Raw genomic sequence first — 12,396 nt, forward strand, 5'->3', positions numbered from 1 at the left:
TTTTACAACTCTCCAGTTAGGTTTAGGGCTAGGATTAGGGTTAGGGTTTTTACAATTCTCCAGTAATCTTTTCTGGACCTAATTCTATTGATTCAAGGATTAAATCCTCGCTTCCTTTAGCATTTAAGTGTCAAAAAAAATTCTGCATGATATTTTAGTCAACTGAATGATGAAAGAGGGTCAAAGTCCAAGTGGGAGTTTCCAATTTAATATGCAGATTAGAGTCCATTTCAAGCATTGTCATTGGAGAAAAAAATCACACTTCTCTGCTAATCTTTCCTGGATCAAAAGTTTTTGATTCAAGGAATAAATTACAGACTTTCCTTAGCATGTACTTGTCAAAAATGATCTGTCTCAGAATATCTTCATGAACTGAACGATGGAAAAAGGTCAAAGTCCAAGTGGGAGTTTCCAATTTAAAATGCAGATTAGAGTCAATTTTAAGAATTTTCATTAGATAAAATTTTACAACTCTCCGGTTAGGGTTAGGGCTAGGATTAGGGTTAGGGTTAGGGTTTTTACAATTCTCCAGTAATCGTTTCTGGACCTAATTCTTTTGATTCAAGGATTCAATTCCTCGTTTCCTTTAGTATTTAAGTGTCAAAAAAAATTCTGCATGACATTTTAGTCAACTGAATGATGAAAGAGGGTCAAAGTCAAAGTGGGAGTTTCCAATTTAAAATGCAGATTAGAGTCAATTTCAAGCATTTTCATTAGATAAAATTTTACAACTCTCAGGTTAGGGTTAGGGTTAGGATTAGGGTTAGGGTTTTTACAATTCTCCAGTAATCTTTTCTGGACCTAATTCTTTTGATTCAAGGATTAAATCCTCGCTTCCTTTAGCATTTAAGTGTCAAAAAAAATTCTGCATGATATTTTAGTCAACTGAATGATGAAAGAGGGTCAAAGTCCAAGTGGGAGTTTCCAATTTAAAATGCAGATTAGAGTCAATTTCAAGCATTGTCATTGGAGAAAAAAAATCACACTTCACTGCTAATCTTTCCTGGATCAAAAGTTTTTGATTCAAGGAATAAATTACAGACTTTCCTTAGCATGTACTTGTCAAAAATGATCTGTCTCAGAATATCTTCATGAACTGAACGATGGAAAAAGGTCAAAGTCCAAGTGGGAGTTTCCAATTTAAAATGCAGATTAGAGTCAATTTTAAGAATTTTCATTAGATAAAATTTTACAACTCTCCGGTTAGGGTTAGGGCTAGGATTAGGGTTAGGGTTTTTACAATTCTTCAGTAATCTTTTCTGGACCTAATTCTTTTGATTCAAGGATTAAATCCTCGCTTCCTTTAGCATTTAAGTGTCAAAAAAAATTCTGCATGATATTTTAGTCAACTAAATTATGAAATAGGGTCAAAGTCCAAGTGGGAGTTTCCATTCTAAAATGCAGAGTTGAGTTAATTTCAAGCATTTTTCATTGGAGACTCAATTCTACATGTCCCCGGTCATCTGTTCTGTTTCAGATACTTTAGATTCAAAGACCTAAATACAGAACTGTGGTACAAATAACATTTGAGTCAGCATAGCCATCTGATATTTTCCTCATCTTCACATATAACCATAAGATGCTTGTACCAGGCTCAGTCTTTTCCAGTGAAAGAATTTCATGCTGCTTTATATTTTTCTGATTATTCCAATCATCTATACTGAACAGGTTTCCTCCTAACGTCCATTCCTTGAGAAGTATTGCAATAGTTTCATTTAGGAATATTCCACATGGTGTCCAATACCTCAATAACGTTTTGCACAACCAATTGCACTGTTGCACTTCACACTTAGCCTGTCTTACCTCCTATCATCACTTCTATTTCTTCTATTGCACTGTCTTGTGTCACACTGTTTTTGCACACTTGCTCTTTATGTAGTCCTGTGTCGATGTAGTGTTATACATAGTACCATGGTCCTGGAGGAATGCTGTCTCATTTCACTGTGTATTGTATCACTGTATATGGTCAAAATGACAATAAAAGCCACTTGACTAGACTCTATCATTGCATGCAGTTTGATTAAGTTAGGAACCAGGGAAACCAAGCAAAATATGGAACGCTTCACGAATTTGCGTGTCATCCTTGCGCAGGGGCCATGCTAATCTTCTCTGTATCGTTCCAATTTTAGTATATGTGTTGCCATAGCAAGCACAGATTTACCAACAGATGAAAGAATATATAGGTGTGGAAGCGGTATGAGCTTTCCTCATGTCGGTGGCAAAGCAATGCCTATGCCCTGGCCCTATATTCTGCCAGAACATAAATATGAAGACAGCTGACGTGCTGCGAAATATTTCTCTCAAATGTACCTTAACAATTAGGTGTCAAAAATTTTCTGCCTCAGAATGACTTTGTCAAATGAAAAATGAAACAAGGTGAAAGTACAAGAGGATGTGTCCAATTTAAAATGCAGATGAGACTCAATTTCAAGCATGTTCATTGGAGAGAAAAATTTACAATTCTTGGGTAATCTTTTCAGGATGAAATTTTTTTGATTCAAGGACAAAATTCCACGCTTCCCTTAAAGTCAATTTTAAGAATTTTCATTAGATAAAATTTTACAACTCTCCGGTTAGGGTTAGGGCTAGGATTAGCGTTAGGGTTTTTACAATTCTATAGTAATCTTTTCTGGACCTAATTCTTTTGATTCAAGGATTCAATTCCTCGCTTTCTTTAGCATTTAAGTGTCAAAAAAATTTCTGCATGATATTTTAGTCAACTGTATGATGAAAGAGGGTCAAAGTCAAAGTGGGAGTTTCCAATTTAAAATGCAGATTAGAGTCAATTTCAAGCATTTTTATTAGATAAAATTTTACAACTCTCAGGTTAGGGTTAGGGTTAGGATTAGGGTTAGGGTTTTTACAATTCTCCAGTAATCTTTTCTGGACCTAATTCTTTTGATTCAAGGATTAAATCCTCGCTTCCTTTAGCATTTAAGTGTCAAAAAAAATTCTGCATGATATTTTAGTGAACTGAATGATGAAAGAGGGTCAAAGTCCAAGTGGGAGTTTCCAATTTAAAATGCAGATTAGAGTCAATTTCAAGCATTGTCATTGGAGAAAAAAACCACACTTCTCTGTTAATCTTTCCTGGATCAAAAGTTTTTGATTCAAGAAATAAATTACAGACTTTCTTTAGTATGTACTTGTCAAAAATTATCTGTCTCAGAATATCTTTATGAACTGAACGATGAAAAAAGATCAAATTCCAAGTGGGAGTTTCCAATTTAAAATGCAGATTAGAGTCAATTTTAAGAATTTTCATTAGATAAAATTTTACAACTCTCCGGTTAGGGTTAGGGTTAGGATTAGGGTTAGGGTTTTTACAATTCTCCAGTAATCTTTTCTGGACCTAATTCTTTTGATTCAAGGATTAAATTCTTCGCTTCCTTTAGCATTTAAGTGTCAAAAAAAATTCTGCATGATATTTTAGTCAACTGAATGATGAAAGAGGGTCAAAGTCCAAGTCGGAGTTTCCAATTTAAAATGCAGATTAGAGTCAATTTCAAGCATTGTAATTGGAGAAAAAAAATCACACTTCTCTGGTAATATTTCCTGGATCAAAAGTTTTTGATTCAAGGAATAAATTACAGACTTTCTTTAGCATGTACTTGTCAAAAATGATCAGTCTCAGAATATCTTCATGAACTGAACGATGAAAAAAGGTCAAAGTCCTAGTGGGAGTTTCCAATTTAATATGCAGATTAGAGTCAATTTCAAGCATTTTCATTAGATAAAATTTTACAACGCTCCGGTTAGGGTTAGGGCTAGGATTAGGGTTAGGGTTTTTACAATTCTCCAGTAATCTTTTCTGGACCTAATTCTTTTGATTCAAGGATTAAATTCCTCGCTCCTTTAGCATTTAAGTGTCAAAAAAAAATTCTGCATGATATTTTAGTCAACTGAATGATGAAAGAGGATCAAAGTCAAAGTGAGAGTTTCCAATTTAAAATGCAGATTACAGTCAATTTCAAGCATTTTCATTAGATAACATTTTACAACTCTCCGGTTAGGGTTAGGATTAGGGTTAGGGTTTTTACAATTCTCCAGTAATCTTTTCTGGACCTAATTCTTTTGATTCAAGGATTAAATCCTCGCTTCCTTTAGCATTTAAGTGTCAAAAAAAATTCTGCATGATATTTTAGTGAACTGAATGATGAAAGAGGGTCAAAGTCCAAGTGGGAGTTTCCAATTTAAAATGCAGATTAGAGTCAATTTCAAGCATTGTCATTGGAGAAAAAAATCACACTTCTCTGTTAATCTTTCCTGGATCAAAAGTTTTTGATTCAAGAAATAAATTACAGACTTTATTTAGTATGTACTTGTCAAAAATTATCTGTCTCAGAATATCTTCATGAACTGAATGATGAAAAAAGGTCAAAGTCCAAGTGGGAGTTTCCAATTTAAAATGCAGATTAGAGTCAATTTTAAGAATTTTCATTAGATAAAATTTTACAACTCTCCGGTTAGGGTTAGGGCTAGGATTAGGGTTAGGGTTTTTACAATTCTCCAGTAATCTTTTCTAGACCTAATTCTTTTGATTCAAGGATTAAATCCTCGCTTCCTTTAGCATTTAAGTGTCAAAAAAAATTCTGCATGATATTTTAGTGAACTGAACGATGAAAAAAGGTCAAAGTCCTAGTGGGAGTTTCCAATTTAAAATGCAGATTAGAGTCAATTTCAAGCATTTTCATTAGATAAAATTTTACAACGCTCCGGTTAGGGTTAGGGCTAGGATTAGGGTTAGGGTTTTTACAATTCTCCAGTAATCTTTTCTGGACCTAATTCTTTTGATTCAAGGATTAAATTCCTCGCTCCTTTAGCATTTAAGTGTCAAAAAAAAATTCTGCATGATATTTTAGTCAACTGAATGATGAAAGAGGATCAAAGTCAAAGTGGGAGTTTCCAATTTAAAATGCAGATTACAGTCAATTTCAAGCATTTTCATTAGATAAAATTTTACAACTCTCCGGTTAGGGTTAGGATTAGGGTTAGGGTTTTTACAATTCTCCAGTAATCTTTTCTGGACCTAATTCTTTTGATTCAAGGATTAAATCCTCGCTTCCTTTAGCATTTAAGTGTCAAAAAAATTCTGCATGATATTTTAGTGAACTGAATGATGAAAGAGGGTCAAAGTCCAAGTGGGAGTTTCCAATTTAAAATGCAGATTAGAGTCAATTTCAAGCATTGTCATTGGAGAAAAAAACCACACTTCTCTGTTAATCTTTCCTGGATCAAAAGTTTTTGATTCAAGAAATAAATTACAGACTTTCTTTAGTATGTACTTGTCAAAAATTATCTGTCTCAGAATATCTTTATGAACTGAACGATGAAAAAAGATCAAATTCCAAGTGGGAGTTTCCAATTTAAAATGCAGATTAGAGTCAATTTTAAGAATTTTCATTAGATAAAATTTTACAACTCTCCGGTTAGGGTTAGGGCTAGGATTAGGGTTAGGGTTTTTACAATTCTCCAGTAATCTTTTCTGGACCTAATTCTTTTGATTCAAGGATTAAATTCTTCGCTTCCTTTAGCATTTAAGTGTCAAAAAAAATTCTGCATGATATTTTAGTCAACTGAATGATGAAAGAGGGTCAAAGTCCAAGTGGGAGTTTCCAATTTAAAATGCAGATTAGAGTCAATTTCAAGCATTGTCATTGGAGAAAAAAATCACACTTCTCTGGTAATCTTTCCTGGATCAAAAGTTTTTTATTCAAGAACTAAATTACACACTTTCTTTAGCATGTACTTGTGAAAAATGATCTGTCTCAGAATATCTTCATGAACTGAACGATGAAAAAAGGTCAAAGTCCAAGTGGGAGTTTCCAATTTAAAATGCAGATTAAAGTCAATTTTAAGAATTTTCATTAAATAAAATTTTACAACTCTCCAGATAGGGTTAGGGCTAGGATTAGGGTTAGGGTTTTTACAATTCTCCAGTAATCAATTCTGGACCTAATTCTTTTGATTCAAGGATTAAATTCCTCACTTCCTTTAGCATTTAAGTCTCAAAATAATATTCTGCATGATATTTTAGTCAACTGAATGATGAAAGAGGGTCAAAGTCCAAGTCGGAGTTTCCAATTTAAAATGCAGATTAGAGTCAATTTCAAGCATTGTAATTGGAGAAAAAAAATCACACTTCTCTGGTAATATTTCCTGGATCAAAAGTTTTTGATTCAAGGAATAAATTACAGACTTTCTTTAGCATGTACTTGTCAAAAATGATCTGTCTCAGAATATCTTCATGAACTGAACGATGAAAAAAGGTCAAAGTCCTAGTGGGAGTTTCCAATTTAAAATGCAGATTAGAGTCAATTTCAAGCATTTTCATTAGATAAAATTTTACAACGCTCCGGTTAGGGTTAGGGCTAGGATTAGGGTTAGGGTTTTTACAATTCTCCAGTAAACTTTTCTGGACCTAATTCTTTTGATTCAAGGATTAAATTCCTCGCTCCTTTAGCATTTAAGTGTCAAAAAAAAATTCTGCATGATATTTTAGTCAACTGAATGATGAAAGAGGATCAAAGTCAAAGTGAGAGTTTCCAATTTAAAATGCAGATTACAGTCAATTTCAAGCATTTTCATTAGATAACATTTTACAACTCTCCGGTTAGGGTTAGGATTAGGGTTAGGGTTTTTACAATTCTCCAGTAATCTTTTCTGGACCTAATTCTTTTGATTCAAGGATTAAATCCTCGCTTCCTTTAGCATTTAAGTGTCAAAAAAAATTCTGCATGATATTTTAGTGAACTGAATGATGAAAGAGGGTCAAAGTCCAAGTGGGAGTTTCCAATTTAAAATGCAGATTAGAGTCAATTTCAAGCATTGTCACTGGAGAAAAAAATCACACTTCTCTGTTAATCTTTCCTGGATCAAAAGTTTTTGATTCAAGAAATAAATTACAGACTTTATTTAGTATGTACTTGTCAAAAATTATCTGTCTCAGAATATCTTCATGAACTGAATGATGAAAAAAGGTCAAAGTCCAAGTGGGAGTTTCCAATTTAAAATGCAGATTAGAGTCAATTTTAAGAATTTTCATTAGATAAAATTTTACAACTCTCCGGTTAGGGTTAGGGCTAGGATTAGGGTTAGGGTTTTTACAATTCTCCAGTAATCTTTTCTGGACCTAATTCTTTTGATTCAAGGATTAAATCCTCGCTTCCTTTAGCATTTAAGTGTCAAAAAAAATTCTGCATGATATTTTAGTGAACTGAACGATGAAAAAAGGTCAAAGTCCTAGTGGGAGTTTCCAATTTAAAATGCAGATTAGAGTCAATTTCAAGCATTTTCATTAGATAAAACTTTACAACGCTCCGGTTAGGGTTAGGGCTAGGATTAGGGTTAGGGTTTTTACAATTCTCCAGTAATCTTTTCTGGACCTAATTCTTTTGATTCAAGGATTAAATTCCTCGCTCCTTTAGCATTTAAGTGTCAAAAAAAAATTCTGCATAATATTTTAGTCAACTGAATGATGAAAGAGGATCAAAGTCAAAGTGGGAGTTTCCAATTTAAAATGCAGATTACAGTCAATTTCAAGCATTTTCATTAGATAAAATTTTACAACTCTCCGGTTAGGGTTAGGATTAGGGTTAGGGTTTTTACAATTCTCCAGTAATATTTTCTGGACCTAATTCTTTTGATTCAAGGATTAAATCCTCGCTTCCTTTAGCATTTAAGTGTCAAAAAAAATTCTGCATGATATTTTAGTCAACTGAATGATGAAAGAGGGTCAAAGTCCAAGTGGGAGTTTCCAATTTAAAATGCAGATTAGAGTCAATTTCAAGCATTGTCATTGGAGAAAAAAACCACACTTCTCTGTTAATCTTTCCTGGATCAAAAGTTTTTGATTCAAGAAATAAATTACAGACTTTCTTTAGTATGTACTTGTCAAAAATTATCTGTCTCAGAATATCTTTATGAACTGAACGATGAAAAAAGATCAAATTCCAAGTGGGAGTTTCCAATTTAAAATGCAGATTAGAGTCAATTTTAAGAATTTTCATTAGATAAAATTTTACAACTCTCCGGTTAGGGTTAGGGCTAGGATTAGGGTTAGGGTTTTTACAATTCTCCAGTAATCTTTTCTGGACCTAATTCTTTTGATTCAAGGATTAAATTCTTCGCTTCCTTTAGCATTTAAGTGTCAAAAAAAATTCTGCATGATATATTAGTCAACTGAATGATGAAAGAGGGTCAAAGTCCAAGTGGGAGTTTCCAATTTAAAATGCAGATTAGAGTCAATTTCAAGCATTGTCATTGGAGAAAAAAATCACACTTCTCTGGTAATCTTTCCTGGATCAAAAGTTTTTTATTCAAGAACTAAATTACACACTTTCTTTAGCATGTACTTGTGAAAAATGATCTGTCTCAGAATATCTTCATGAACTGAACGATGAAAAAAGGTCAAAGTCCAAGTGGGAGTTTCCAATTTAAAATGCAGATTAAAGTCAATTTTAAGAATTTTCATTAGATAAAATTTTACAACTCTCCGGTTAGGGTTAGGGCTAGGATTAGGGTTAGGGTTTTTACAATTCTCCAGTAATCTTTTCTGGACCTAATTCTATTGATTCAAGGATTAAATCCTCGCTTCCTTTAGCATTTAAGTGTCAAAAAAAATTCTGCATGATATTTTAGTGAACTGAACGATGAAAAAAGGTCAAAGTCCTAGTGGGAGTTTCCAATTTAAAATGCAGATTAGAGTCAATTTCAAGCATTTTCATTAGATAAAACTTTACAACGCTCCGGTTAGGGTTAGGGCTAGGATTAGGGTTAGGGTTTTTACAATTCTCCAGTAATCTTTTCTGGACCTAATTCTTTTGATTCAAGGATTAAATTCCTCGCTCCTTTAGCATTTAAGTGTCAAAAAAAAATTCTGCATAATATTTTAGTCAACTGAATGATGAAAGAGGATCAAAGTCAAAGTGGGAGTTTCCAATTTAAAATGCAGATTACAGTCAATTTCAAGCATTTTCATTAGATAAAATTTTACAACTCTCCGGTTAGGGTTAGGATTAGGGTTAGGGTTTTTACAATTCTCCAGTAATATTTTCTGGACCTAATTCTTTTGATTCAAGGATTAAATCCTCGCTTCCTTTAGCATTTAAGTGTCAAAAAAAATTCTGCATGATATTTTAGTCAACTGAATGATGAAAGAGGGTCAAAGTCCAAGTGGGAGTTTCCAATTTAAAATGCAGATTAGAGTCAATTTCAAGCATTGTCATTGGAGAAAAAAACCACACTTCTCTGTTAATCTTTCCTGGATCAAAAGTTTTTGATTCAAGAAATAAATTACAGACTTTCTTTAGTATGTACTTGTCAAAAATTATCTGTCTCAGAATATCTTTATGAACTGAACGATGAAAAAAGATCAAATTCCAAGTGGGAGTTTCCAATTTAAAATGCAGATTAGAGTCAATTTTAAGAATTTTCATTAGATAAAATTTTACAACTCTCCGGTTAGGGTTAGGGCTAGGATTAGGGTTAGGGTTTTTACAATTCTCCAGTAATCTTTTCTGGACCTAATTCTTTTGATTCAAGGATTAAATTCTTCGCTTCCTTTAGCATTTAAGTGTCAAAAAAAATTCTGCATGATATATTAGTCAACTGAATGATGAAAGAGGGTCAAAGTCCAAGTGGGAGTTTCCAATTTAAAATGCAGATTAGAGTCAATTTCAAGCATTGTCATTGGAGAAAAAAATCACACTTCTCTGGTAATCTTTCCTGGATCAAAAGTTTTTTATTCAAGAACTAAATTACACACTTTCTTTAGCATGTACTTGTGAAAAATGATCTGTCTCAGAATATCTTCATGAACTGAACGATGAAAAAAGGTCAAAGTCCAAGTGGGAGTTTCCAATTTAAAATGCAGATTAAAGTCAATTTTAAGAATTTTCATTAGATAAAATTTTACAACTCTCCGGTTAGGGTTAGGGCTAGGATTAGGGTTAGGGTTTTTACAATTCTCCAGTAATCTTTTCTGGACCTAATTCTTTTGATTCAAGGATTAAATCCTCGCTTCCTTTAGCATTTAAGTGTCAAAAAAAATTCTGCATGATATTTTAGTGAACTGAACGATGAAAAAAGGTCAAAGTCCTAGTGGGAGTTTCCAATTTAAAATGCAGATTAGAGTCAATTTCAAGCATTTTCATTAGATAAAACTTTACAACGCTCCGGTTAGGGTTAGGGCTAGGATTAGGGTTAGGGTTTTTACAATTCTCCAGTAATCTTTTCTGGACCTAATTCTTTTGATTCAAGGATTAAATTCCTCGCTCCTTTAGCATTTAAGTGTCAAAAAAAAATTCTGCATAATGTTTTAGTCAACTGAATGATGAAAGAGGATCAAAGTCAAAGTGGGAGTTTCCAATTTAAAATGCAGATTACAGTCAATTTCAAGCATTTTCATTAGATAAAATTTTACAACTCTCCGGTTAGGGTTAGGATTAGGGTTAGGGTTTTTACAATTCTCCAGTAATCTTTTCTGGACCTAATTCTTTTGATTCAAGGATTAAATCCTCGCTTCCTTTAGCATTTAAGTGTCAAAAAAAATTCTGCATGATATTTTAGTGAACTGAATGATGAAAGAAGGTCAAAGTCCAAGTGGGAGTTTCCAATTTAAAATGCAGATTAGTGTCAATTTCAAGCATTGTCATTGGAGAAAAAAATCACACTTCTCTGTTAATCTTTCCTGGATCAAAAGTTTTTGATTCAAGAAATAAATTACAGACTTTATTTAGTATGTACTTGTCAAAAATTATCTGTCTCAGAATATCTTCATGAACTGAATGATGAAAAAAGGTCAAAGTCCAAGTGGGAGTTTCCAATTTAAAATGCAGATTAGAGTCAATTTTAAGAATTTTCATTAGATAAAATTTTACAACTCTCCGGTTAGGGTTAGGGCTAGGATTAGGGTTAGGGTTTTTACAATTCTCCAGTAATCTTTTCTGGACCTAATTCTTTTGATTCAAGGATTAAATCCTCGCTTCCTTTAGCATTTAAGTGTCAAAAAAAATTCTGCATGATATTTTAGTGAACTGAACGATGAAAAAAGGTCAAAGTCCTAGTGGGAGTTTCCAATTTAAAATGCAGATTAGAGTCAATTTCAAGCATTTTCATTAGATAAAATTTTACAACGCTCCGGTTAGGGTTAGGGCTAGGATTAGGGTTAGGGTTTTTACAATTCTCCAGTAATCTTTTCTGGACCTAATTCTTTTGATTCAAGGATTAAATCCTCGCTTCCTTTAGCATTTAAGTGTCAAAAAAAATTCTGCATGATATTTTAGTGAACTGAATGATGAAAGAGGGTCAAAGTCCAAGTGGGAGTTTCCAATTTAAAATGCAGATTAGAGTCAATTTCAAGCATTGTCATTGGAGAAAAAAATCACACTTCTCTGTTAATCTTTCCTGGATCAAAAGTTTTTGATTCAAGAAATAAATTACAGACTTTATTTAGTATGTACTTGTTAAAAATTATCTGTCTCAGAATATCTTCATGAACTGAATGATGAAAAAAGGTCAAAGTCCAAGTGGGAGTTTCCAATTTAAAATGCAGATTAGAGTCAATTTTAAGAATTTTCATTAGATAAAATTTTACAACTCTCCGGTTAGGGTTAGGGCTAGGATTAGGGTTAGGGTTTTTACAATTCTCCAGTAATCTTTTCTGGACCTAATTCTTTTGATTCAAGGATTAAATCCTCGCTTCCTTTAGCATTTAAGTGTCAAAAAAAATTCTGCATGATATTTTAGTGAACTGAATGATGAAAGAGGGTCAAAGTCCAAGTGGGAGTTTCCAATTTAAAATGCAGATTAGAGTCAATTTCAAGCATTGTCATTGGAGAAAAAAATCACACTTCTCTGGTAATATTTCCTGGATCAAAAGTTTTTGATTCAAGAACTAAATTACACACTTTCTTTAGCATGTACTTGTGAAAAATTATCTGTCTCAGAATATCTTCATGAACTGAACGATGAAAAAAGGTCAAAGTCCAAGTGGGAGTTTCCAATTTAAAATGCAGATTAAAGTCAATTTTAAGAATTTTCATTAGATAAAATTTTACAACTCTCCGGTTAGGGTTAGGGCTAGGATTAGGGTTAGGGTTTTTACAATTCTCCAGTAATCTTTTCTGGACCTAATTCTATTGATTCAAGGATTAAATCCTCGCTTCCTTTAGCATTTAAGTGTCAAAAAAAATTCTGCATGATATTTTAGTGAACTGAATGATGAAAGAGGGTCAAAGTCCAAGTGGGAGTTTCCAATTTAAAATGCAGATTAGAGTCAATTTCAAGCATTGTCATTGGAGAAAAAAATCACACTTCTCTGGTAATCTTTCCTGGATCAAAAGTTTTTTATTCAAGAACTAAATTACACACTTTCTTTAGCATGTACTTGTCAAA

At 32.9% G+C, this 12,396-nt stretch overlaps 1 non-coding gene across 1 annotated transcript; it reads right to left on the reverse strand.

The window, feature by feature from the left end:
• Positions 1-2,046: 2,046 nt before the first annotated feature.
• On the reverse strand, positions 2,047-2,153 carry LOC125726822 (U6 spliceosomal RNA). The gene has a single exon (XR_007388428.1). It is a non-coding gene; the product is annotated as a U6 spliceosomal RNA (small nuclear RNA).
• Positions 2,154-12,396: the final 10,243 nt, after the last annotated feature.

The sequence above is a fragment of the Brienomyrus brachyistius genome, unplaced genomic scaffold (assembly GCF_023856365.1).
Source record: "Brienomyrus brachyistius isolate T26 unplaced genomic scaffold, BBRACH_0.4 scaffold77, whole genome shotgun sequence".
NCBI classification, from domain to species: Eukaryota; Metazoa; Chordata; class Actinopteri; order Osteoglossiformes; family Mormyridae; genus Brienomyrus; species Brienomyrus brachyistius.